The sequence below is a fragment of the Amphibalanus amphitrite genome, unplaced genomic scaffold, assembly GCF_019059575.1.
Source record: "Amphibalanus amphitrite isolate SeventyFive unplaced genomic scaffold, NRLGWU_Aamphi_draft 001098F_arrow, whole genome shotgun sequence".
Lineage (NCBI taxonomy): Eukaryota > Metazoa > Arthropoda > Thecostraca > Balanomorpha > Balanidae > Amphibalanus > Amphibalanus amphitrite.
In genome coordinates this window covers 94385-113795 of record NW_024882592.1, presented here as the reverse complement: position 1 = coordinate 113795, position 19411 = coordinate 94385, and the positions used below count along the sequence as shown (strand labels likewise).

The window sequence follows — 19411 nt, the reverse complement described above, 5'->3', positions numbered from 1 at the left end:
ACCAGAGTAGTAGCCGGTCTCCGCAGATACGACCATGTGTCTCGCGCGCGGGGCGACCTGGGCTTGCACACACCGCGCCAGATGTGTGACGCGCAGACTGCGATTGTGGCGCACAGAGTGCGTGCCCTGGGGGAGCCCGAGGAGCTCGCCTCACTGTTCGTTTCATTCGCTGATGCACGACAGTGTGATCGTTCTACCAGACAGGACGGGAACCTGCGTCCGCCAGCCACCAGAACAGCGGCCGGGCGGCGAGGTTTTGCCTACCGAGCTGCATCGCTTTTAAACTCTCTACCTAATGATGTGACACGGCTCGAGCCATCAGCTTTTAAGCAGGCTGCAAAACGTATATTTTATTCGGAGTGAGTGTGCGTGGGTTTGGTGTTACTGGTGTGTGTATGTGTGGGTGTGAGTGTGTTGCTGAGCCAGACGATTGTTATGTTCTACCTTGTACCATTTTGACTCTCCCAACCGTTTTATTGATTGACAATGGACACGTAATAGCCACTCTGTTGTGGAGTGTCTGCTGAAGTGAATATAAGTGAATATGAATAACTCATATTCTGCTACTGCCTCAAAGGCATTCTTGCACAGTCCCTGACAGTTTGGGTGGTACCAGTCTCCACATGCTTCGCATTGGATAGAGGACTCCTTGGGTCCAATGGCTTTGTCACATAGATCATTTCCTCCTCTACATATATAACTTTCCCTCTTTGATTTCCTTCCTTTCTTTCCGTCTTTCCACCACCCCTCTATCTCCTCACCAGCACACTACTTGCACCAGAACCATTGTGCGAGAAACCATCGTCACTGTCCACCGCACTCCGGCTCCCGCTCAGCTTTTGAGACATATGAGACGATCCCGGTGCTTTTTTTGCCTGTTTTGCTGCAGACTGTTTTCGCCCGGGCATTTTGAATTTTCGACGCTTTGCTCATTTTCACTTCAGATTATGTATTTGACTTGGAACTTCAAAAACCAATAATATGTTGTATAACTTGTGTGTTAACTATCATCAATCAGACCAGTAGATCAACAGATCACCAAAGCCAGTGCTTTGGTGATCTGTTGATTGTTCTCGTATCAAGTGAACTTCAACATTTTATGATTTTACACATTATTAATTTTCACTAGAAATAAATATTTGTGCTAAAAAGACCAATACTGGCATGTTTTCTTCTCTTGAAAGGCATAACACAGCCTTTTTCACACTTCAGCCCATTATCTTGTATTCAAAGTGGCTCAGATACTAGTCTTCAGTTCCTTTGGTAGTGCAGTATGAGGCATCCAAGTTCCAGTGGTATTTTTGAAGCATACTTTAGATCACTCGCCAAAACAACGCACCTCATAGAAGTCTTGCTACTGTTAAGTGAATGTTTGCCATTTGATTTGGCCAAAATCATAATACATTTGCATATTATTGATAGAAAATGGCGTTAGTATCTAACTTTTGCAAAAGCGGCGCAAGACTTATTTGGTAGCACTATTTTTTTCCTTCACGAGAAAAAAACTTAATCGAAATCTGCAGGCCTGATCTAAAAGGCAAAATTAATGCTTGATTCATTCGAATTCGACCTATTGAGGCCGGTTTTGGAAAAAATCAAGCCTTACTGAGTCAAATGGTATGCTTTTTATAATACAGGGTGGGCCAAAAAAGTGTGTCACTTTTCAGCAGCTATGTATTTCTCGAAAGGGGTAAGAGATATAAAAAAAGAAACTTTCACAACTTAAAGAAAATCGTTTGACAAATTATATGATACCCATTTTATGAAAATAGTTTCAGTCGAATTGATGTTGCCATCACCATTTCAAAAATGGGATATGTGCGTCTTTTATATTTGCACATGTGCTCGAAGTGGGCACCTCAACGCTCAAGGCACGTCTGAACGCGCTCCAGGAAGCTGGTGCCCACCCTCTCCGCGGTGTCTGCTGGCACAACACGTACGTACTGATCGACGCTGACACGCAGCTCCTCCAGGCTACCGGGCTTGTTGCGATAGACGCTGTCCTCGCAGGCTCCCCAAAACCAGTAGTCCAGCGGGTTGGGGTCAGGACTGTGAGGATGCTTTTCGCTTCCCTTGGTGATCACACTACAAGCTTTGTTCATGCAAGATGTAGCGCCACCGCACACGGCCCGAGAGACACTGCAACTGCTCCAAGAGCTCTTCGGTTGCCGTGTTATCTCCAAGGGAAGCGAAAAGCAGTGGGCTCCTCACAGTCCTGACCTCAACCCGCTGGACTAGTGGTTTTAGGGAGCCTGCAAGGACAGCGTCTATCGCAACAAGCCCGGTAGCCTGGAGGAACTGCGTGTCAGCGTCGATCATGGCACGTGCGTGAAGTGCCAGCAGCCACCGCGTCAGCTTTCTGGAGCGCGTTCAGATGGCATTCAGCTTGGCGGTGCCCACTTCGAGCACATGCGCAAATAAAGATGCACAGATCCCATTTTTGAAATGATGATGGCAACGTCAGTTTGATTAAAACTTTTCCATAAAATTGATATCATATAATTTGTCAAACGATTTTCTTTAAGTTGTGAAAGTTTATTTTTCGTATCTCTTACCACTTTCGAGAAATTACTGCTGAAAAGTGACACACTTTTTTTGGCCCACCCTGTATTTTAGCCCTCAACTTAGGCGTCAGCCCAGCTCAAAACTCGGCCTCATTTGTATGGATCGTTATGGGGTGAAGGGATTTTTGCCGCCCACGTGACGTCACGGTAAAGGAATTCTGAGGCTCGTGAACGAGGGCTGGTTTCAGGCTTTATACGGTCACGTAGAGAAAAGACGGCGCTACAAAATTGCTATCTCGGATTTTCCAAATTTTTGGATTTTTACCCCCAAAAATTCAAAATATTGAATTTTTTAGAAAAACGCAAAAAAATCCCATTTTTTGAATTTCGAAAAAAAAAACGGAATATATGTGATAGATCCTGTGCTCTTCTATCTACATACCAATATTTAGATCGATACTCCTTTTTTGGCCAAGTTATAGCGAAAAAACTTCAAAATTGATGACGTCAAATTTTTGAACTCAATTTTTGGCAATTTTGGAGCACGTAGCGCAAAACAAAGGCCACCAATGAACTCCCCGTGACGAGATGCATCGAATCGATACCCATTTTATGCAAAAATATCAACTTTGAAATTTGACAATTTGACCTGACCTTGACCTGACCTTCACCAGAACATAATCTAAACTGACCCCAAAGGCTGCATGACCCACATAATCGCATTTGACATATAAAATGGACCATAAAACATATATCACATGATATTTTCATATAGTGACCCTCAGTGACCTGACCTCTGTGACCTGACCTGGTATCAGTGACCTCAAATAGAAAAATATGTGTTTGACGAACAATACCCCATCGATGATTTTTAATGGAATGCATTTTACTCGATTTTACAACGCATATCTTGAAATGTCTGTAAACGGTGAAGTTTCGACATTTGACCCGACCTGTGACGTCATCGGTTTGATCTAGGTCAATGAAATTGGGTCACAAGGTAGTTCCCTGTTGGGGCTATCCAATGCCTTTTACCGCTTGTCGCTATGTTGCGTGGTTCTCGAGATCTTAGGGGGGGCAAATTGCCCCCCCCCCCCCCCAACAGGGCGCGTTGCTCGACAGACCTCTACGGGGCGCGGGTTAACCTTGGCTCTAGCTTGTCAAAACTGATCAAACTCAAAGTAAATAAACCACATCTTTAACCTTCCAGGCGGGGGGGACATTTTTTGCCCCCCCCCCTTTAGTTTTTTCGATATATCTCCAGAACCGCTGCGCCGATTGTCACCAGACTTTCAGTTCCCTCCCGTGAATAGCTTTTGCACATTTTGACCAAAAAATATCCAAAGGCTATGATAGGTTGGCCGCTAATGACGTCGGAGTGACGCCATTTCTACCATTTTCGACCCCCAAAAAAAGGTTTCACGGGAAGAGCTGTCTGGCCTACAGCTTAAAGGGACTATCCCACCTTTAACATGGGGTTTGAGTTGAGATAGCCAAGTTTGCGGCGAGGTTCAGAAACCACTATCTATCTAGGTTGCAACCCCTGCGGCCTCTTGGTGTTGAAGAAATTCGTTCCCTTCATTTGAAAATGGGCCTTGTACAAGGCCCTATCTTCAACATAGAGCGACCGTTAGTGTGACGTCACCTCGTTTAGTCATTCTGATTTAAATGGGTTTGTTCGTTGAAAAATTGCTTAAAACTTGGTCTGAACTTTGTTGTGGTGCCTACAGAGTAAAAAGAATCAGCTTTATGACAGTAATGTGGCCTGGGGAAGGAGGTAATTTTGGGCTGTGACGTCACATATTTGAAAGTTTGTGTTTGGAATATGGGAAGCCTAAGATGTTTAATGAAAAATAAATGCCAGAACCGTGTTCCTGGTCATCCAATCTATAAAGTCGGGCACAATTTAACTGGTTTTAACAACATTTTAGAAGGTGGGATAGTCCCTTTAAGAGACACATAAAAATGTTCTTAATTTCATTTGGTGGTGCAAATATTTTTTTTTTCTTTCACGTCCCATCACGGGTCAAATTTGTTCTCTCCTATGTATAAAAAGTCCAGAGATATGTTGCCCAGTTAGTGAGCTACAACGTAGTATACCGACATTTTTATGTAAACTGCGCATTTTTTCATACCGTGCAAGTTTCCACGAAAATCCGTGCTAACACTGACCAATATTTTTTCTTCTTCCATTGCCAGATCCTAGGTCCAAATTTTATCCGCCGTGGATAACAAATGCACAACGATGTTGCTCAGATGGTGATCTGCAGCGTAGTTTAGCGACATTTTTATGTAACTTCCCTATTTTTTCATACCGTGCTCATTTCCACGAAAATATGTGCTTATGCTGACCAACATTTTTTTTTCTTCCATGGCCAGATCCCAGGTCCAATTTTTATCCGTTTTGGATAAAAATACATAGATATATTGCTCAGATAGTGAACTACAGCATAGTATAGCGACATTTTTATGTAACTGCCGTATTTTCTCACACTGTGCCCATTTCCACGAAAATCCGTGCTTACACTGATCAACATTTTTTTCTTCCATGGCCAGATGTCAAGTCCAATTTTTATCCGCCATGGATAAAAATACATAAGTATGTTGCTCAGATGGTGAACTATACCGTCGTACAGCGACATTTTCACGTAAATTGCCTATTTTTTTCATACTGCGCTATTACCCACCAAAATCCGTGCTCTGGCACTGACCTTAGTTGAGTTAGTTCTATGGCGTTGCCGATAGGCGGCGCTGGCGTTGCGTCCTATCTCCGCTGGTGTTTGATGTCAGACATTTTGCAAAATGTCTGGGGAAATAATTTAAGGCAGTTTGCAAAATGTCTGGTGGGTCAGTGCCTAGGCATTTTGCAAGATGCCTGGTCGGTCAGGCATTTTCCAAATTGCCCAGGTGTTTTGCCAAATGCCCTACTTTTCACTTTGCCTGTAACATATGTATTCACGATCATGAGCGATCCACAACATGGCGTGGCGCTGTAGGCTACTCCTCAGGTCATGCCCTGTTTGATTCCAGGAATTCCTCGGAAGCCGGTATTGAACGCAGTCCAGTGGTCGAACAGCAGTGCGGCGGCCACTGCGCCGCCCCCGCCTCAGGTCAGCAGCGTTTGCCCGGGGGAGGAGCCGGACGCCGCCACTGACGTGAGCCCACCGTGCACAGAGGAGTCGGCCGCCGATCCGGCCACCTGCTCCATCGTGGCCGGCCGCCAGACCACCATTGAGATCAACAGGGAGCAGATGGGTCTGGGACTGAGTGTCGTCGGTGGCTCGGACACACTGCTGGTAGGTGGACATTTCAGCCCCCCTCCAAAGTCATATTGCAGCATGGGCATGACTTTTCCTACTAGCCCATAGTGTTGCGTGTTAAAATGCGACTTTTCGCACTCGGTTTTCAAGGTCTCGTACACACTGTTCTTTATATGTAGGTAGCATTATACCTATATGAAATGCAAAATTGCTCAGATATCCAGCCGTCATTTGTATTTTAACCAGCGCCGGGCCGGTACTCCGCGACTTCCGCGCCAGGCCGGGGGTGTCTGAACCAGTGGCGGATCCAGGATTTTCACTGGGGAGGGGCTGCAGGTCATAATTGGGCGCCACGCCCCGGATGGGCGCCATAGTCGCATCGTATTGGCGCTGAAATATTGGCGCCCAGTGGCCCTGACAAGAGGCGCCCAGGATCAGTATGTACAGTGACACCACACGATTGGAAATATCGGTGCGGAGCGTACTGAAACGACGTTATTCGACTGATTTTTGCATCCTAGTCCTAGTATGCGGCACTCCGATGAGTTGCGAATTGAAAATTGGCGCCACTGCGCCTTCGGCGCAGTGGCGCCAGTTTTCCTTGGGTGGGGGCTGCCAGCCCCCGCAGCCCCCCCCCCTGGATCCGCCACTGGTCTGAACCCACCCCCGCCTAAATCAGTTCCTGGGCCGAGTAGCGACTCATAGTAAGCGTCATTCGAAACAGCATAAGAAATAATGAAGAAAACACATCAGTCATTTTTAGGTCAGGTCAAAGGTCAGGTCGCCAGAGGTCATCAAAGGTCAAATTTTGTCAAACAAAGGTCAAACGAAAGAGCAAAAAGTAAACCATATATTCTGAAGGTCATCCCAGTGCAGTCTGCATCCAGCTGTTCACGCCTGCCTCGTGCATAATCGCAAATCATAATCATGCGATCATCATCACCGTATAGCGAGTCAGCCCAGCACAGCTCCTCTCGTCTTCTACTCGTCTTCTGTGTCTTCGTCTTCACTATCACTGCTTCCCAGGGTAACGACGACGCGCTCCACCTCTTCGGCCACGTTCTCGTGCTGCCAGTAGCGCTCTTCGAGCACTTCCACGTGCCCATGCCGAGGGTGGGATGTGGGCCACCGCCTCTTCCACAAGCAGCTTGATGGCTCCCATGCTTCCGCTTCTGTTGCGTTGTCTCACATACGTTTTCAGTTGAGCCCATATCATTTCGATCGGGTTCAGGTCGCAACTGTAGGGTGCCAGCCTGACCACTGTGTGTCCTTTTTCTTTTGCCAGTTCATCCACATAGTACGTTTTTGGGGGAGCGTGCTTATGAACCAGCTCCAGAAGCTCCACTTTGAGCATGTCGTCGGCATATTGTAGCGGGGCTCAGCTGCAAGAGATTTATGAGAGAACCCCCTCCTTTAGACCTAAATATGATTACATCCCCGGGGCGAGAGAGAAGCCGGGGCGGCAGGCGGGGCACATTGGGGAAGGATTACGATAGGAGAGCAGCTTAACACCTCCAGTGCCGACCTACCGGTTAGCAGTTGGCTGATGACGACAGGGCTGACGGCAGGGCAGGCAGCAGATTTGGCTGCGGGCGGGCGACGGCGGGCGGGCGACGGCGGGCGGGCGGCAGAGTCGGCGGCGGTAGGCGGCGGGCGGGCGGCAGAGCGGCGAAGCGACGGCGAGCGGGCGGCAGAGCGGCGCAGGGTCCTCCAGCGTAGTCCTCCCATCTCCTCCGGGACTGCAGCCGCCACCTTCTCCTCCCGAGCTCTCCTCTCCACTCCAGCTCAATGTCCTCGAACTATCTCCTCCATCCTGTCTGCTCCGACCGCGTCCACCTGCCTCCACTGAACTGTCTCTGTGAATCCTCTCCCGGAACTGAACTGTCTCCTGAACCCAACTGCACTCCAACCGAGCTGAACTGCCCCCAGAACCGAACTCAACTGCTGCCCAGCGTCCTCCTTCCCGAACTGAACTCCCCTGTCCTCAAAATCCTCAAAGTTTTGCTGGAGCTCCATCTGCCTCGGGCTGTCTCTGGAGTTGCCGTCTTCGCTCCGCCTCTTTCTTCCGAGTTCTGCTGCTCTCTGAATTTCCAGTAAGGGCCAATTTTCCAGGTCTTCTGTCCGTCTAACCAGTCTTCTGTATTTTCTGCTGAGCCTGGTTGCCGAAAGGGTGAGATTTCTATTAAAATTAACGTTATGTTGGGCCGAAACGTATGCGTTTTTCCGCTGTGCAGCCTCCGGCGTGCCGTTTCCATGGTGACTGCTATCCTCTCTGGGTGCTCCTCCTCCCTTCAAATATTCTGGCGCCGATAGGTGAGGTGAATTTGAATCTTCTGCCCCTGGCGATGCCGGCAGATTTGCCACGCCGGCCAGGTTTGCCAGCGTGGGAAGATGGGCCCGGGAATGCGGATGTGCCGTGCCATGCTGGAATTTGGATATTGTTACTCCGTCGGCTGTCCCAGTTTCACGATGCTGATTGTCGGCGCCAGTCTCGGCACATCCTGGAAATGTGCTATTTCGAGCCGTGTTTTGAAGAAATTGCCTTTGAAGTGTGATACCGGTGGTCAATTTGGTCCCGGGCGCCCCGGCCTCCCGCTGCCGCAGCGGCGTTGTTTGTGTCCCGGTTCCCAGGCTGACGGTGTCCGGTCGCCGCGCGTGGGAGGCTGCGTGCCTCTGTTCGTCCGTCCCCCCCCCCTGACCGGGGTTGGGACCCATTGCTGGACCCTTCCACGGTCAGCGGCGGTGAGACGGCTCTGTAAGGGCCGCACTCGCAGGATAATGGCGTTTGGCGGCGCAGTCTCAGATCCGTGTTTGTCCTGCCGTCCGGTGTCGGCCAGATGGTCGGCGGGTCAGCGGTGTCCGGTCACCGGCGCGCTGCTGTTATGAAGGATGAATTTGGGAACGGGTTGGTTTGGGGAGGGAAAATGCAACGCACCAGCGTTACATTTTCATAACCATCTTCTTTGAGTCGCGCCCCCGCGACTCGGGTCTGGAGCCGGCTGCAAAGACCTTGAGGGGAGATGATGAAACCTGAGAGACGTATGGTTAGATGAGGTGGGTGGTGAATTAGCGTCAACAGAAGGATGTGGCAGGATGAGGACTTACCCCTGCCCGCTTGTCTCCTCACTCACCTCGGGTTGCATCATTGCAGCTTGTTCGCTACCGAGCATACACACAGTACATACACAGCAAGCAGACAAGACACGCATTTCCACAACATTCGTCGAGGTCCATAGTGCTATCATCGCCCCTCCACTCGCTCAGAATTGACCCGGAATCCGCGCATCCGATGTTTCGCTTGCATGGATAGGAGAACGAATCACAAGTACCTATTCCTAATAATTTGTTGTGTTTGTGCAAAATACTGCAACACTGCCTACACATCACTTGATGTCTGTGTGTCCCTTCCAGTCCTTAGGGGGACAGGCCTGGGTAGTACACCCGCGGTGACCACGTAGACACTGCTGAGTCAGGTGTCGTAATTGAGTTCGGCAGCTGCCCCAGCTCCCGCTCCGTCTGGTGGGCAGCCGCTGCCCACTGTAGCCAGGAGAGCCGGCTGCGAAGCGGACCCTGGGGCAGGCGAGACTAGCCCCTGGAACCGTCCTCGCCAGCTCCGCCTTCCTCCGTCCGCCTACTGTAGTCGGATGACAAGGCGCGGCACCGCCCAAGCGGTGGGCGGCGCACCCCGGCTGCCACCTTCGCCAGCTCCGCCCTGGTGGTATATCCCCAGACCTGCAATGAAATAAACGGGGAGGGCGGCGCCGGAGAGAAGTCCGGTGATGATGGTGTAGCCGGTGGATGTTGTACCACGGCGCCACCCGCTCCGTGCTGGCCTGGCCTCCGCCCGGGCTGGAACCGGCTGACAAACCACCTTCTCCGTCTTCCTATCAGCATTGGCTCCCGCCAGTCCGCTCCAGTTGTCTCAGCTCCTCACACTCCCTCTCCGTCAGGTCCGGTTTCGTGTCTTCTCCTTTCTCCTTCCTCTCGATAGCTGCTGCGGGATGACGTCAGCCCGACGGACCCCTGCTGACAGAGCCGGAACATTTTAGCTTCGACTCCGTGGCCAACGTTTGCGGGCCACTGAATGGACCAGCCACCCGTGTTCGAAAGCCAGAGGTTGTCCGCTGTCTCCCGTCCATCTCCGCCGCCCTGCTTCTGTTGCCGCCGTTGCCTCTGGTGATTGAGTTCTGCCTTTCAACATCTTCCTGGATATAATACTCAATCCTACAACATCTTCATATCTCCTCAGCCAGATAGTTTTTCAATGCTAATATTACCAAACATAAACCGCCCATCTTTACGATACAACTGCTAAACGCCTCCTTTGGTGATTCAGTTCAGCTTTCCACCTCCTCCTGGGTAAAACGTTCAGACCTACAACATCTTCCAAGGTATATCTGCTCAATAGTAGGTACAACATCTTCATATCATCAGTCGCCCTTAGCCAGCCAACGATACTATTAAACGCGTGCCCCGACAACATAAAAATTTATCTTCCTCTATAATTTTACTGCAAAACATCAGCATTTGAGATTAAAGTCCACTTACAACATCTTCGAGATAACCTTGCTCATTCCTTCAACATCTTCATCCGCCGTTCAAACTGTCACTCATGGTTCCAGTTGCAGCCCCCAGTTGCAGAAAATTGTATTACATAAAAATTACCTTTTACGGTCAATCCAGTCGAACTTTTGATCTGCAACTTTTTCGGTTCGGCTATGCGTGTCAGCCCACCGACTTCGTGCCTCCAGGACATGGCCATCCCCCACGTTGGGCGCCAAATTTCTTGTAGCGGGGCTCAGCTGCAAGAGATTTATTTGTTTTGTTTGTTTTGCGAGGCTGGTCAGTCACTGGGGCATATAGGCTGCTACACTGTACGGTGATGGGTCATTGGGTTATGGGCATTCAAGGAGGATAATTTAATCAGGTTGACTGCCCGAGGCTCTCTCTCAACCCTCACTCGGGTCAGTTTATATTAATGATTAACCCTACTTTGGTGACGCGGCATCTCCCTACCACTGCACAGAGGAGTGCCTCACACTGGATCTAACCACAATCACTCGCTCATTCATTCGTCCTTCATACATTCGACAATCCTTACTTACCTATGAATATACCAGGTCACGACTCTGGTCCCTCCCTCTTTACCTAACATCCCCCAGTGGTGTGCAGCGGATAGTTGAATGCTGCGTACTGTTTTTCTTTTTACCCTCCTATAACAAGGTGCGGCCAAAACTATGGCTATTCATATCCATACCCTTATATATAGATATATATATACCTCCACCCTTGATGAACTCATCTGACACCTTTTACTAAAACAGGAATTACGAAGATATTCCCTCCCTTCCCATTTCACTTAATTTTCCCTTTGCGGCAGGTTCCATTAATTTCGACGACTGTAAAGCGCGCCCCGGGCGAAATGCTCGTAACATCGCTGATTCCATTAGTCTCTCCCATCTTCGCCCTCATGGCGTTCCCCGCGCCCTCATGGCGTTCCCAGCGCCCTCATGGCGTTCCCCGCGCCCTCATGGCGTTCCCCGCGCCCTCATGGCGTTCCCCCGCGCCCTCATGGCGTTCCCCCGCGCCCTCATGGCGTTCCCTGCGCCCTCATGGTGTTCCCCGCGCCCTCATGGCGTTCCCCTGCGCCCTCATGGCGTTCCCCGCGCCCTCGTGGCGTTCCCCTCGCCCTCATGGCGTTCCCCGCGCCCTCGTGGCGTTCCCCGCGCCCTCATGGCGTTCCCCGCGCCCTCATGGCGTTCCCCGCGCCCTCGTGGCGTTCCCCGCGCCCTCATGGCGTTCCCCGCGCCCTCATGGCGTTCCCCGCGCCCTCATGGCGTTCCCCGCGCCCTCATGGCGTTCCCCGCGCCCTCATGGCGTTCCCCGCGCCCTCATGGCGTTCCCCGCGCCCTCGTGGCGTTTCCCGCGCCCTCATGGCGTTCCCCGCGCCCTCGTGGCGTTCCCCGCGCCCTCATGGCGTTCCCCCTGTAGTCTAGCCGTTTTAACTTACCGTTCCGGAACAAACCAGTCGCTAAAATTTAGCACCTCTAAATCACCAACGTTAAACGTCCCCTACCACTGATGCATTAGCCAATAATCCTACTCGCACGTTTAAAGTGAGCTTAGGCCCGAATGCCATCCGATCAATCATAATTGCATATTCAATCGTTCAACCCAGACAATAACCCGTCCCCGTTCCCCATCACCCGTAAGTGTAGACAACCGTGTCGGTGGACACAACGTACACGGGGGTACGACACGCATAGACTGGCCTCGCAGCCCCGAATTATTCCCTAATATAGTACCTCTTAATTCGATACGATTTATCTTAATTCCTTTCCTCGAGTTTTACCGATAAGCATTTTGTAGTGCGATGAAAGACAGTGTTCTAATTTCGACAAACCATGTAACTCTGACAAAGCATTAACTCAACCCATTTGTAAAAAAAAACATTGTCCGACTTAAACAATTGGAAGTTGTAATCGATGCCTGATCCTATTTCAATCATCCGTAATGTTTATGTCAATCCGGGTATAGTTGTTAATGACTCGGCGGTCCGTGTAGTGACAGCCGCTCTCAGTGGGCCACAGGTCACCTCTGACTGCGGGTTCGGCTCAGCCATTGTCATCCCGCACCCCAGCGCGGTGCGAGCAGCGAGGGTCACCCGCCGATCCCCTTATCATTAGCACGGCCGAGCCCGTCCGGCCCGGGCGTCGCCGCGCCCGCGGGTTGGGGGCCCGTCCTCCCCACGCGTCCCGAGACAGCACCTCCTCCGTGACGTCATATACGCAGCAGACCCAACGACACAATCATCGGATTGCCAACTGACGACATGAAATGCGTGTTGGGGGCCATGAATGGGAGAGAGAGAGAGAGAGAGAGAGAGAGAGAGAGAGAGAGAGAGAGAGAGAGAGAGAGGAGAGAGAGAGGGAGAGAGGGAGAGAGAGAGGGGGGGGAGAGAGGGGGGAGAGAGAGAGAGAGAGAGAGGGAGAAAGTGAGAAAGTGAGAGAGAGAGAAAGAGAGAGAGAGAGAGAGAGAGAGAGAGAGAGAGAGAGAGAGAGAGAGAGAGAGAGAGAGAGAGAGAGAGAGAGAGAGAGAGAGAGAGAGAGAGAAAGAAAGTGAGAGGGAGAGAGGGAGAAGGGAGAGAGAGAGAGAGAAGAGAGAAAGACATACATACAGACAGACAGACAGACAGACAGACCGCCCTACTGACAGACCGACGTACCATCAAACCAACAGACCATCAGACCGTGAACGGCAAACTGACGGACTGACAGGCCGACAAGCCGACAGAGCGACTGGCCGACACTCAGAGACTGCATTAACGATCACTCGGAGAAGACTGATAGGAAAGATGGAATGTCGATAGATCACATTCTTACACGCGTCGCATCCATACTCCGTCTTCAGTCGGTGCTCTACCACCGCGTCGAGTGATCGTGTGCCGCCGTCGGACCTAGCGCCCCATCCCAGTTTCCCTGTGAACCCGCGCTGGACGGCCAGTGGCACGCGTTAATTGCTCTAGCCGCCGCAGGACCGGCGGCCGGGACCGACCGGGTGCCCAAAGATGGCCGCTTCTCTCGACCGGCGCCGGCCCCCCCACCGCCGGCGCGCCGGCGGGTCACCGTCTGATCAGCCGCCAGGTAACCCCTCCCCACGAGCGGGACACCCCCTCATTCACACACATTCCTGGGGATTAGCCGGGTCGGCCGCCGCAGCCGGCTGATGGGTCCGGACGGCGCGGGCAGGGACATTTAAATCGTTCATAAACGGTATTGATATCGTCGTTAATTGTCGGAGATAATGAGCGGCCTTCGTGCAAATTTAAAATAAAGCTTAGCAAAATCGTTCTGGCCACACTCGATCAGAATCGTGAAATCAAATGATGATTATGGGGTATATTGCCGGAAATACAAACCAGGTAACGTTAACTGCTAGGTAGAGCATGTTAATTTCACATGTAGGTCACATTTCGATTAAATGAAAGTGGAGCGGAAAAATGCCGGCCACTAAAGTATAATTCAAATCACAACTGATTCATCAAGTTACTAAGCTCATCTCGGGTTTACATTAATTTACATCAAATTTGGCTGGCTTTTGCTCCAGCTGGGGCACTCAACCCGCCGGAAATGACAATTTCGGAAATGAAAATTTGTTGGTCGTTAATGACTTGTGGTTTTCTTTCGCATATTTACCAACCCTGAAACCTAGAAGACACTCGTCGTTCAGCACTGAGTTACGCTACATACTGAATGAAGTTACGCATGGATTTCTGGGGCTAAAACGCTCAAAACTTATCGTTACGCTAATTCGCAGATAGTGAGAAATAAACAACGTTTACCGGACATTGAAGCGATCGAGTATATACTGCAACGTACGTCGATTTGCACTACATCAAAATTAATTGAATCCCATCGTGCTAAGTAATAAAATATCGTGATAAATACTAAATCGTGCTGAATAATTAAATAATAAATCCGGCCACATAATTACGAAAAAAGAAAACCTGACAGTACTACTGACGCAGTCTCGAATCAGAGCTCTATCAAATAACAACCACGAGGACAACAACAACCCAGTATGATGTAGTGTGACCTCCCACCGGTGCCGGTGTTCCGAAAAAAAAAACATGCCGACGTGTGGACGGTGTCAGAAACGGTGTTCTGCTCGGCCCTCCCATTCTCTCCGTAGTCCGAATTCTCTCATTCTCTCCTTCTGCACTTTCGTCTCGTCAAGTTAATCCATTCATGTTTCCCTCCCAAATATCCCCAACAAATTTAAGTACTTTCCCAAGATATATTCAACCAAACCGAAGAAAAAAAATGAAACGACCGAATTTCCTAAAACAAAAGCTAGTTCGAACCATTCACTAGCTGCACCACTTGACGAAGCAGTACCTACGGCCTACGGGCTAGAAATCCAGCGTAAAAAAGAAAATCTAACCCACTTAGAAACTAATCAATCACTGCACAGGGCGGATTTGCCTAGTCCTACCACCTGAACATAGAGGAAACAGCTGAATAGTAAGGCTGAACGCAGCCATCCACTGTAGAAGTACTGAAGAAACCTCTAGCTCCGCTAACATGGATGATAGCCAAAATTAATCTCAAGAGTCTCACTCTGACACGCACGCATTCATAATACTAGCCCACGTACTCTATCAAGACCCCCCCCCCCCTTTTCGAATACAATCTAGATATTACTAAAAATTGTGAATTTGACCTGAATACCACATTTTCAGTAGCCCGCGGTCGGAACACCCATCCAGTCATTCAACAATCACACATGCTCACACATATACACGAGAAACCCCCCCCCCCCTCCTTTAGACCTAAATATGATTACATCCCCGGGGCGAGAGAGAAGCCGGGGCGGCAGGCGGGGCACATTGGGGAAGGATTACGATAGGAGAGCAGCTTAACACCTCCAGTGCCGACCTACCGGTTAGCTGTTGGCTGATGACGACAGGGCTGACGGCAGGGCAGGCAGCAGATTTGGCGGCGGGCGGGCGACGGCGGGCGGGCGACGGCGGGCGGGCGGCAGAGTCGGCGGCGGTAGGCGGCGGGCGGGCGGCAGAGCGGCGAAGCGACGGCGAGCGGGCGGCAGAGCGGCGCAGGGTCCTCCAGCGTAGTCCTCCCATCTCCTCCGGGACTGCAGCCGCCACCTTCTCCTCCCGAGCTCTCCTCTCCACTCCAGCTCAATGTCCTCGAACTATCTCCTCCATCCTGTCTGCTCCGACCGCGTCCACCTGCCTCCACTGAACTGTCTCTGTGAATCCTCTCCCGGAACTGAACTGTCTCCTGAACCCAACTGCACTCCAACCGAGCTGAACTGCCCCCAGAACCGAACTCAACTGCTGCCCAGCGTCCTCCTTCCCGAACTGAACTCCCCTGTCCTCAAAATCCTCAAAGTTTTGCTGGAGCTCCATCTGCCTCGGGCTGTCTCTGGAGTTGCCGTCTTCGCTCCGCCTCTTTCTTCCGAGTTCTGCTGCTCTCTGAATTTCCAGTAAGGGCCAATTTTCCAGGTCTTCTGTCCGTCTAACCCATAGATATAAAGACTAGATAGGACAGCCCTGTGTAAAACCCGCTCGCTAGATACGTAAAGCGGCCCGGCGGCCAACCACAGTCGACATCATAGACTCGCTAATGCCTTCCCATGTTAAAACGAGCATTTTTGACGGACTCGTACGAGTTGTTGAATGCGAGTTAGATGTCACAAAGGGTCTCAAATGAAAGATTGGACCGTCTTCTTATTAGCATCCAGGGTTTTTAGTGGCTGTCATGCCCTTGACAGCTTGCAGGACCCCTCCTAAGAGGACACTGCAGTGTCGGCTTGTAATGTTATGGCAATGGGGAAAATGATATTTTAGATGGGTCAGTGGGGATTTTCGCATGGAAGTGAGAAGAACGAACAAACAATTGATATCGTGAACTGAGATGACCTCTGTGACCTGACATGACCAATCGTGACCTGAGGCGACCTCTGTGACCTTGCATGACCCATCGTGACCTGACCCGACCTATCGTAACCTAAGGGGTCCCAGTAACCTGTCATGACCAATGATGACCTGAAGTGACCTGACCTGACCTAATGTGACCTGAGGGGTTCATAGTGACCTGCCATGACCCTTCGTGACCTGGCATGACCTAATTTGCCCTTTTCAGCTTCTAGACGTCCAATCGACTCGGGAAAAACACCAATCGTTTTCAAATTTTATCATCATTTCCATGCGCAGCGATAGCAAGCAAAGTCACTAGTGGATACAATTTGATACTACGGCATAAGGCATTTCACATCAAACGTCTCCCGTTCAGTCTCGTCCTCCTGCTGCCACCCCCCCCCCCCCCCCCTCCATCGACCACACCAGCTACCGTGTCTCACAGCCTCAAGCATAGTCGACCACACTGACTCTCGCTACAATCGCTACAATCATTCAGAAAGGGGATAAGTATACACAAATAACCCGCTCGATTTTCGCCGTCTTATAACGAACCAGCCTTGCGTCAAATGATTTTTACGGAGGTTTACATAAAGTGCCTACATTAACATTTTTGGCCTTAAAAGCATTGTGTAGGTCTGTAGTAGACATTACGTCCGCGTCTCGCAGCACCCAGTCGGCCCGACTCAGTCCCAGCAACCGACAGACCACCATGTACCGTCCGGCAATCGTCCCTGCAGGCCAGCTTTCCCAACCAATGGCCACAGCTGAGCTGACCAAATATTTATGCAGTGCCAAACAACAGACGACGAACCCCAACAATGCAGCACACGCAGCTGGCCCTGTTAATCATGTGCACAGTGGCGAATCGCCGCTACCTAGCTATACCCTCACGGCTCACAATGAACGATGCGGAATCCGAGGCAAGCAGCGAGAGAAAATACACCATCAAATACACTGACCGAGATATCTAGAAATGCACCGTATAACAATTCACTTTTAACATACAGCGTTGTGTGAAACAAAGTTCTTCTCTGCTATAAGCATGTGCTTTCACACAGACGCCATCAGACATTGCAGCCATCACCACACTACCTTTAGCCGACAACCGAGGCCGACTTAGACTGTCACTCGTCAACCAACAGCGCCAACAGAGCTGCAGCTGCTGCTGCAGCCCAGTCTTATCGTTCCAGAAGCCAGGATGCTTTCAACCAAGTGGTAGCAGACCCATTGCTGTTGCAGAGCTCTGCTGGCTGTGTCAGCTTTGCTGTGTGTCTGACCAGGGTAGAACAGCCTCTTCCTCGCCACTCCTTACTTTCCTGATGATCCTTAGGAATACTGAAAGATAAGACAAAACAGAGATATTTAACTTTTTGAACAGATAATGTCTGTGCAGTGTGCATGGAATGGACAGATAACACATTAAGCAGTCATTTAAGCTGCAGTACTGCATGAATCTGAGGTAGAAATGTCCTTTTGTGATAAAAATGAATTAAATATGAGCCAAACTGACAAGACAAACAAGTATGTTTTCACATCTAACACAGTTACAACATCAAATTTGACATTAGGTAGCTGGAAGTGTACAATAATTATTTCTATAAAAAATAAATGTGGGTAATGTCTAGTTTATTTAGTGGCAATTCGCAACAGCTGCTTGCATTCACTGTTCAATTCAGACATTCCTTTTAATTTATCATTAGCATGTGAATAATAAACTCATGCTGACTGAACAGCACATACCTGCATGGGGCCAAGGCAGTACTCGTATATACCCATGGGGCAATACTGGGCTGCTCGACACTTGACAGCTATAGGTACCTGGAAGTGGAATCCAAAAAATACAACTTCTTGTTTGCATCTTCTGGCATCCACTGGTGAGCTGAGCTTCAGAACTGAAAAAGAGAAAGACATAAATTGAGTTACAACTCATTCATGAAAAGCCCAAGATCTCACTTTCATATTGCAATAATTTTCATTGCAGGTGGTAGGTCAAGGTACTAGGTAGGGATTGGTTTGAATGAATTGCACCAACTACCAAGTCCAAGTCCAGAATTCAGGGACAAAATGAAATACATATGGTAATATTCATATTTTTTACTTTAAAAAAACTGGAGGCATTTCAAATAAAGATACAAAATGATTATTTCTTGAATAAATTAACCACAGCTTAAAAGGTGTTGCTATTGAGCGCCAAACACCATCAACGACTGCCATGCGAGGGGCAGTTGCAGACATAACAAAGGTAGGTTTAAGCACTTAAGAGCAGTTCAAGTATAAAACGTGCTCTTTTTAATTTTATTTACTTGGTATTTCATCAAACTTTCTAGCCATGGGTGCATATAAAGCCAGAAATATAACTGCTTGAGACTGAGCTGAGAGCAAGTCGTTCAGACAATAAGCGTGACACAAAATAATTTAATAAATGAATAAAATGACTATTTTTGAAGTAAACTAGAATGTAAAGAACACAAAGGTTGAATTTCTGTCAGTACATGATACTAATAACATGCCCATCGATAGCACAACTGTTTCAAGTCACGTCTGCGTGGAGTTCCTCATATTTAACCTCCAGAATATCATAGAAAACAGTCAATCACTCACCCAAAATGAGTTTCAACGTTTTCTCTGATGAATTTTGTTCATGGGACTCTATCCGAAATCTCCCTGCACCCCTTTAATTTCATGTAATAGAGCACGAAAGCACCCAACTACACGATTCCGCCATAGGGTCCCATGTAAACAACCACAGTCCTTGACTGTGGTTCAATGGCGGCGCAGTTCACGTATGCCGCAGAGGCAGCTGTCCCTTCTAGTCTTTATTTCTATGGTCTAACCAGTCTTCTGTATTTTCTGCTGAGCCTGGTTGCCGAAAGGGTGAGATTTCTATTAAATTTAACGTTATGTTGGGCCGAAACGTATGCGTTTTTCCGCTGTGCAGCCTCCGGCGTGCCGTTTCCATGGTGACTGGGCTCTCTGGGTGCTCCTCCTCCCTTCAAATATTCTGGCGCCGATAGGTGAATTTGAATCTTCTGCCCCTGGCGATGCCGGCAGATTTGCCACGCCGGCCAGGTTTGCCAGCGTGGGAAGATGGGCCCGGGAATGCGGATGTGCCGTGCCATGCTGGAATTTGGATATTGTTACTCCGTCGGCTGTCCCAGTTTCACGATGCTGATTGTCGGCGCCAGTCTCGGCACATCCTGGAAATG

General features: G+C 49.6%; 1 long non-coding RNA gene across 1 annotated transcript; it reads right to left on the bottom strand.

Annotated features, from left to right (window-relative positions):
• Positions 1-17307: 17307 nt before the first annotated feature.
• LOC122370103 lies at positions 17308-19027 on the bottom strand. Its single transcript, XR_006254513.1, has 3 exons — positions 18807-19027; positions 17946-18097; positions 17308-17540 (listed from the first exon to the last, which is right to left on the bottom strand). It is a non-coding gene; the product is annotated as an uncharacterized LOC122370103 (long non-coding RNA).
• Positions 19028-19411: the final 384 nt, after the last annotated feature.